The sequence below is a fragment of the Galeopterus variegatus genome, unplaced genomic scaffold, assembly GCF_000696425.1.
Source record: "Galeopterus variegatus unplaced genomic scaffold, G_variegatus-3.0.2 Scaffold5562, whole genome shotgun sequence".
In the NCBI taxonomy this organism is placed as follows: domain Eukaryota; kingdom Metazoa; phylum Chordata; class Mammalia; order Dermoptera; family Cynocephalidae; genus Galeopterus; species Galeopterus variegatus.
In genome coordinates this window covers 138,990-147,696 of record NW_007731673.1, presented here as the reverse complement: position 1 = coordinate 147,696, position 8,707 = coordinate 138,990, and the positions used below count along the sequence as shown (strand labels likewise).

Here is an 8,707-nt window from a genome sequence, read left to right as displayed (position 1 = left end):
GAATTTTCTGGAAGGAACTCTAGGCAGTCTGAAAGGTTTGATGGCGAGGACAGTAATTGCCTCCTCCATAGGTTTTGTTAGGCAGTGAAAATTAAACCTAAACGTGGGAGTTTATACCTGGACCTACTGACTTTGTGAACACTCTTTGAGAGGTGATGAAATTTTGCAAAGGTGAAGTGAAATAGAGTCTTCCAACATCCTCCTCCCTCTCCCCTCAGCTTTAGTTAAGGGGCAGACACCAAAAATTTGTACTAGCTGGTAATTTACAGAACATTATCAAGTTTGATAATTATATGTTAAGATTGTGCAATATGTTTATGTCACTTACGGGTAATAAGAAGTTTCTTAAGAGAAATAAAATAGAGTTCTTTTTGTTTCTAATCTTTTTGAGTAGCGAAATGGTAACTGTAAAATGGTTATGAAATGGGTCGGGCGAAAGAGCCAGTACAGGGGCTGGCTGGTTAGAGCAGTTGTTTAGAGCCAGGCCTTGTGACACCAAAAGGGCCAGTACGTTTGCCCTCCATACCTGCGGGTTCTGTATCTTCGGATTCAACCAACCACAGACCGAAAATATTAATAAGTAAATAAAAAGTAATACAAATAAAAAAGCCAGTACAGATAGTATAACAACTATTTACATTTACATTTTATCAGGTATTGTAAGTAATCTAGAAATGATTTATGTAGAAATAACTTAACGTTATACATAAATGCCATTTGATGTGAGGGACTTGAACATCCGCGGATTTGGGGGATCTGGAACAAATCCCCTATGGATACCGAGGAAGAATATGCCTCAGTCATCTCTTTATGGTTAGTTTAAAAATTTTTTTTAAAGATTTTTATTGACTTCCAGAATTTCACTGGTGGTGTTTCTCATAGTGCTTGTGATGACCAGTTCAGAACAAAATAACAGTATAGGATGTCAGTAACTTAATTTTGGAATGTCTGAGCAGTGTTGCTTAAGGTGGCGTTCTTTGTGATACTAGTTCTCTGAGATGCTACAAGGAAAAAAATGGCTCCTTGGTCAAATAAGTTTGGGGAACAATGCTATGTCCTTTCCTTCTCCTCTTAGGGTCACAACTCACATACCATGTCGGAGGATTTAGTCACAGAACCCTTTCTATTTTGTTTTTGTGTGTGTGTGATCTCTATGAATACCCATCAAATCCAGGAAACTGGATTCTGCCTGGAGTAGCCATTCTGAACTGCTGGTCCTTGGTGTCTTTATCGGGTGCCTTATCTTAGGTAATGGTGACTCTCCTTTGTGGATTGAGAGGTCAGAATGTTGATGTGGTTTGTGTGTGCCTGTGCATTTTATGGCTGGTACTCAAATTTGGCTCTTATAGTATTAATAAGATATGAAACATTAAGTTGAAGTCTTATAGAAGAAATTTAGTGTTTTCACTTCCCAGTGACTTACCTGATTGCACACACAACTACTGGCTGCACTCCTTAATTGTTAGCATTTTTTCCCCTAGTATGTTAGAAATACGTGGGATAAAAAGGTTACTATTGTTTCAGAGGGCTACTCATGTGGGTTATTTAGAAGTTGAAAATGATGCCTTTGGGCACTTCTTTTGGATTAGCTGTTAGTAGAATCTTAATTTGCTGAGAGAGAGCATTTAAATGTAAATACTTCTTTATATTTATTATCTGCTTAATTAAATGTGTTTTCTTTTCCTTGGATGAAAGGAAATTAGAAGAAGAGAATCAACTATTTTGCCCAAGCATTTTGTTCGATTTGGAAGAGATGGTACTGTGAAAAGAATGGGGACTGTGGAGTTAGACGTGGAGTCAGTCCAGTCTTTCAGGTAGGGACAATCTGGGTGGAAATGGAGCTCCACTCCTTCCTGGTCCAAAGCCCCATGGCTAAATTATAGCCACATGGACTTTTTAAACTTTAAGTTCCTTAGTTATAAACTGGGGTTAAACCTATCATATAAGACTATTTTGAGAATTAGATGAAATTGTAATCTGTAGAGTTCCCAGTACAGTTCCTGAAATACAGCAGCTGGTGCCAGTAAACGTTGATTTCCTTCCCCTTTCCATTTTAGAACTTTGCTGTGGTTATTAGCATGTTTTGTGTGTGTGTGTGTGTGTGTGTGTGTGGGTCCAAAGCCCCATGGCTAAATCATAGCCACATGGACTTTTTAAACTTTAAGTTCCTTAGTTATAAACTGGGGTTAAACCTATCATATAAGACTATTTTGAGAATTAGATGAAATTGTAATCTGTAGAGTTCCCAGTACAGTTCCTGAAATACAGCAGCTGGTGCCAGTAAACGTTGATTTCCTTCCCCTTTCCATTTTAGAACTTTGCTGTGGTTATTAGCATGATGTGTGTGTGTGTGTGTGTGTGTGTGTGTGTGTGTGTGTGTGTGTGTGTCTGTGTGTGTGTGTTGAAGTAAACAGTTTGCTTAGTTGTGACTCAGTATTCAATCCAATTTAATTTTAAATTAAATCTCGACTGAGTATCTATTTTATGTCCTTAATATTGCCGTAAGTCATTTCTAGAATAAGTTACGTAAGGCTTAAATAAAACATGAAGATGTATCCTTAACACCTTACAGTCTGATAAGGAAGATAAACATGCATATAATGAGGGAATTCTGTGCTTTCTTTTGAGGATCATTGTAGACTCATGGATTTTTATGTATCCAGTATGTTTTAATCAAATAGCCATTCTGATTCCTCAGCTTGTCACAACCTGGGTATGTCAAGGTCCTTTCAAGCTAGTTCTCTTTTCTTGGACATGACACATTAATATTTGAAGTATTTCTCCTTTCTTTGACACAAGATGTCTGAGTTTCACTTTGTGCTTTTCTTGCCAAATACCTATGGGCCATTTCTTTCAGGTCCTTTTATTGGGGAGTGGAATTCAGATACCACAATCTGGGTGCTGTATGTCCTTTTTGCTACTAGGGTGCCTCTGGCTTTCATTGGACAGACTTGGGAAGTATATAAATTTTGATTTTGTGTTGGTATTTCCAGCTCAAATTTCACATCATAGAGTTTTTACTTTGAGTTTATCCTTTTTTTCTCTAACATTGAAAATATGCATTTTTAGCAACATTAATATAATTTCTTTATCCTACAGTATAAAGGTAGTAGTTTGAAAATGACATTACTTATAAAGCCACTGTAGGCTTATATTTGGTTATAGTTCTTTTTATACTTAAAATGTCCAATAAGGATGTACAGTTGACATTCTGAATTATATGCAAAAATATTTTCTCTGATTATGTTACCAGTTTGATAATTGGTTTATTTGCATGAAATCCTTAACTTTTAAAGGTGATATTAATTTTTAAATTTAATACATCTTTTTTCTCACCATTATACTAAGAAGGATATTTAATATATTTTTTCAACACATAAAATATTTATGTGAACATTTATGTAGTTTACAAATCAGAACTGTATTAAAAATTTGTGTTCACAATGTCACTTCATTCAGTCCCTCCACTAGTTCCTTTCCTGCCCCAGCTATATTAGTTTCTGCTTTATTCTTTTGGTGTTTCATTTTTTCAAATACAAGAATGTATACTTTTTTTCCCTTTCTTACACAAAGATATGCACGCATAGATATTCTATGCACGCTGTTCTGCTTATTCTTCGTATACTCTGGAGATCACTTCATAGAAACTCTATATCCTTCTTTTGTGCTTGCCACGAACCTCCTAAAGATGAACATGTGGGTTGTTGATGTTCTGTTGCTGTTATAAATTGCTGCAATAAATAGCCTTGTGCATATGTTGTTTTGTATTTGTGGAGGTAAAGCATTAAGATAGTGAGGTTGTTGGGTAAAGGTAAACACATTTATAATTTAGTGTCAAAACATTACATTTGGGGCCGGCCCGGTGGCGCACTGCTATAGTGCGCCGCTTGGGAGTGCTGCAGCGCTCCCTCCGAGGGTTCGGATCCCACATACAGACCGGTTCCCGCTCACTGGCTGAGCGAGGTGCGGGCGCGACACCGAGGGTTGCGATCTCGTTGCCAGTCCCGGTCTGGTACGGGCGCGACACTGAGGGTTGCGATCTGTTGCCGGACACGAAAAAAAAAGACAAAAAAAAAAAAACATTACATTTAAGAAAGACAGGTCTGATCGTGTCACCCTTTTACTTCTTGTCCCGTAATAACTTCGTATAGCATACATTATACGAAGTTATACGACGTTGCCAGTCCCGGTCTGGTACGGGCGCGACACTGAGGGTTGCGATCTGTTGCCGGACACGAAAAAAAAAGACAAAAAAAAAAAAACATTACATTTAAGAAAGACAGGTCTGATCGTGTCACCCTTTTACTTGAAACTGTCAGTGGCTTCCCATTGCTTTAAGGAGAAAACTTCAGAACGTGGCCTCAAGGGTATGCGTAATTGCTTTGGGCCTCAGCCTTATCTGCAGTGCATTCCCTTTGCTTTCTTTGCTTTAGCTGTACTGGGCCTTCCTCTGTTCTGCCGTGTTCACCGTCTTCTCCTTCACCAGGGATCTTGGCACTTGTTCTTTTCCTCCACCTGGAATGCTTTTCTTTGCTTGTTTCGGTTGTTCCTTGTCTTCCTTTAGAGTTTGGCTCAAGGATCACTTTTTCACAAAATTTCTTTTTGTGTGAGTTTGTGAGTTTTCATAACAAATGGAGAGATCAGTCTGCACTGGTATCTATCAGCCACTACAACCACCGTCAGTTTTCTGAAAGTCCTTGAATTTTTTTCTTGACCTCCCTGAAGTCAGGTCTTCCTGGTGCTTATTAAAATTACAGTGTTACATTAGTTTATGTAATTGAATTAATTTTAGTTTTCCCAAAAAGGCTGAGCTTATGAAAGTAGAGACTGTTCCTGTTTTTGTCCATAATTGCTTTTCTAGTGTTTAGCTCATTGTCTGTATTGTGAGTGCTCCAGCTCCCCTGTACAGTAACTAGAATTAAATCATGAGGAAATAGAGGCTGTGCAGTTAAATGTCTGGTTTGCTGCATAGATGTTTATTATATAATGGTTATTAAGTAAACATTTGTTGAGTTTTAATTGCAATATTTTTTCAGGATCACATAGTTAGGGTGCAGTCAGAGAAATAGAACCACTAAGGTGGGTGAAGAAAAAATTTTATGAATGCGTGTATTACTTACTGAAGGGATTTGTTACAGGCATTTGAGTTCACGCAGTGTTGGAGCTGGCTAAGCAGTCTCTGTGGAGCTGTGTCTTCGTGCCTGGTGCTGCAGTTTGAAGTCCAGAGGACAGACATTTGGAAAAGAAAGACAGATGTAAAGTGGGGAAGAACAAGAACAAGCTGGAAGCTGTGCCACATCCTGTTGCCTCTGACCCTGGGTGTGTGTGTGGCCTGGGCCCTTGGCATGAGGATAAACACACACATTTAGCCCGGGAGGCAGAGGAGTTCAGGGGGCATTCTGAGGAAGGTGCAGCAGGTGGAGCAGCAGTTGCAGGCCAGTCACTGGCTCACATGAGCGAGATGAGCCAGAAGAAGAGCAGAACAACAGTGTGTGGACTACAGGACGGTTGCTCCTTCCCCTGTACCCTCCAGCTGCTGCACGCAATTCTCTTGAGGCCCACGCAAGGCAGGAACATACGGGGAAGGAAACTGGGGGGAATGTAGTCCAGCTCAACCAAGTTAAAACATTACAAAGCATGAGGTGAGCTCAGGGTTTTAAATTCCCAGCTCAGGTTGTATATAAAGAACTTGAAAATTTCTGTGAGTGTCCTTAAAGACGGTGCAAATGGATTCCAAATTTGTTGGTGAGGGCATTAATGGGTAAGGAATGGAATCCTGAAAATTGGATTGGGACATATGGTCAGATTCCGATTAAGCGGGAGACCTCGAACCCATAAATGCTGCTGAGCCGCCTTTGCCAGTCGATGCATCCTTTCCAACCCCTGCCATAAGGAAATTAATCTGCCTTTGCCCTAAAAATCTGAAATTGGCCTCCTGCCTTGCAAGGAAGGTACTGCTCTTCCTCAGAACCTGCCCCACCATTGCTCTTTCTCCTAGACTGGCGAGTAGACCTTGCAAGGAAGGTACTGCTCTTCCTCAGAACCTGCCCCACCATTGCTCTTTCTCCTAGACTAGCGAGTAGACTCAAGTTGCAGCAGGCCCCAGAGGGAGAGGTAACCCATGAGGAGGTACACTGCACTCTAAAAGATGTGTAGTTTTGTCCCTACAGTTGCCTTCTGTATTTGTGGATTCAACCAACTTCAAATTGAAGATATTTGGGGGAGGGGAACCCAATGAAGTTAACAATACAATAAAAATAATACAAATTAAACTATTATAACAACTATTTACATATAATTTACATTGTATTAGGTATTATAAGTAATCTAGAGATGATTTAAAGTTTACAGAGGTGCATAGATTATATGCAGATATGCCACTTTATATAAGGGACTTGAGCATCTCTGGGTTTTGGTATCCATGGGGGTCCTGGAACCAACTCCCCATGGATACCTAGGAACAACTGTATATAGACAGAAACCTGGAGGAATATTTGTTGGCATGGATCTCAAGGGTGTGGGATAATATTGGAAGGAACATAAGGTTGGATCAGGCAGAATGTTTTGATGTGGGCCCACTAAGTAGAGATTCTGGATTCAGTGTTGTAGTTCAGAGGGCTAGAAAGAGCTTTAACAGTCTGGTTGATTTGCTGAAACATAAACCTAAAAGTGGCCTACAGTAAGTGAAGTTGAGTTGCCAGAACTGCCTTGGTATACCATAGAGGAAGGGATCCAAAACTTAGAGAGATTGGAATGTTAAAGTGGGTTATGACGTTAACACCTGCTCATCCACCCTGGGAGGATTCAGAGATCATGCTTTTTATATCGTAGCCATAAAAATAAATTTCTAAGGCGAGCCCTCGTATCCTCAGAGCTTGTGTGGTCACTCTCCTCTGAAGGTCAGAAATTGGAGTAGGAACTGCTGCCTGCCCCTGAACTGGAATCCTTAAATGCAGTGAGGATAATTGGATCCTAAGGTGGCAGTGGCCAAGTGTCTGCTTGTAGTCAGTCACCAAAGACAAGGTAGGTGTGGTTGCTGTAATGGACGGTGGAATCAAAGCAGTAATCAGAATATGAGTAACCTGTGTCACTGACAAGTTGACTATGGTGTCCCTCGAACTGAAATGGAGGGGCAGTGTACTCGTCTTGGTTGGTCTCTATAAGCAGGAAAAGCTCTAGCTCTAGTGAACGGAAGTCTGACTTGAATCGTCACAACAGAGAGTTCCTGGCCCCTCACTTCACAGACTTGTGTCAGTTCACAGACCTAGAGTCCTTTGAATGAAGGGGGAAGCCAGATCACCTCAAAGGAGGACCATTTTTTCTGTTATGGAGTGTATTTGGAGGTGGCGTGGGGGAGATAACAACCTATTGTTTACTAATGTTATTTCATCATTGGTACTGTATACTTCCCTCTTTGTCCATTTATCTTTAGGGGTCAAATTTTTTTCAATAATACCGATGTTGATAACAATATGGTATAAATGTATCAGAATTGCATCACATGGTTCAAGGTAACATCGCTAATTGATTTTATTATATTGCTCCCTGCAATAGTTCCTAACTTCTTTTTGACCATATTTCTTTAAGGAAACCAAAGAAAGATGCATAGGGTCTTACATACGGTATCAACTGATTGGTAGAGCTCCTCCAGGCCGTCTTTAGGAACACTCTGCCTTAGCCTAGTTTTTGCATCTCTCAGATAGCAGTGATGCACAGTAGTCCCCCCTTACCTGTGGGGGATACATTCCAAGACCTCCCGCAGAAGCCTGAAACCATGGTTAGTACTGAACCCTATCCTGTATATGCTGTGTTTTTTGTCTGTATATAAAATACCTATGATAAAGTTTAGTTTATAAATTTGGCACAGTAAGAGATTAACAACAATAACTAGTAACAAAATAGAGCAATTATAATATACTCTAATAAAAATTATGAGAATATGGTCTCTCTCTCTCCCCCTTTCCCCTTTCCCCTTCTCTCAGAATGCCTTGTACTGTACTCACCTATTTTTGGACTGTGGTAGACCTTCAGTAGTTGAAAGTGGGGAAGGCGAAACTGCAGATAAGGGGGGACTACTGTACATTGACGATGGTTTTTAGATTTAGCATTGTCAGTTCTACATTCTGTCACCTCAGTAGTCTGTGGCTTCAAGTAATGCTAAGGCCGAATCAGAAGAGCTTTGAGGTGGGACTTTAAGAGTTAGGGCAAGGGGAGGAAAGGCTAGGAAAGCTGAGAAATGTGGTCACAAGCACAAAGTACAACAGGTGGTGCAAGAGTAAAACCCAGTGATGCTGGATGAGGTCAGTTGATTTGGTAACATGAAAGCCGTTGTTTAATGACATCGTAGGTCAGATTTCAGTGGGATAGCACAAGTGAAGGATGGATTGTGTTTGTTTAAGAGTAATGGAAGTTTGACCACGGTTTTAGGTTAAGAAAAAATGTAAAAGAACTAAGTAAAACACTCTCTAATACTTAAACAAATGACTTAGTAGCTGTTTCTCAACTCTCCATGTTATTATTTAGGGGAGAAATTTTGCTCTGCAAAAGGCTGATTGAGAAGCTTAACTGAGCAAGATGGATGTTCTTTGTGGGTGGCAAGAAAGTAATGTAGGTGATCTGGACAGGCTGAGAAAGTAGGCAGGCAGCTGGGAGTACCATTCAGACCCTGTGCCAATGCTGGCTCTTCCTTGAAAGGTTCCTTGTCTCC

At 40.2% G+C, this 8,707-nt stretch overlaps 1 protein-coding gene across 4 annotated transcripts in view; it reads left to right on the top strand.

The window, feature by feature from the left end:
- The window catches only part of SPIN1 (spindlin 1), a 74,224-nt gene that overhangs the window by 1,268 nt on the left and 64,249 nt on the right, over positions 1 to 8,707 (top strand). For 2 of the 4 annotated variants that reach the window (XM_008589640.1, XM_008589636.1), the window contains exon 1: positions 1,700 to 1,814. The exons of 1 other annotated variant lie outside the window; for it this stretch is intronic. The gene's annotated coding sequence lies outside the window, so the exon portion shown is untranslated. Of the gene's footprint in view, positions 1 to 1,699; positions 1,815 to 5,297; positions 5,320 to 8,707 lie in introns of those variants that run through there. One more of the 4 variants, XM_008589638.1, reaches the window with a different exon arrangement.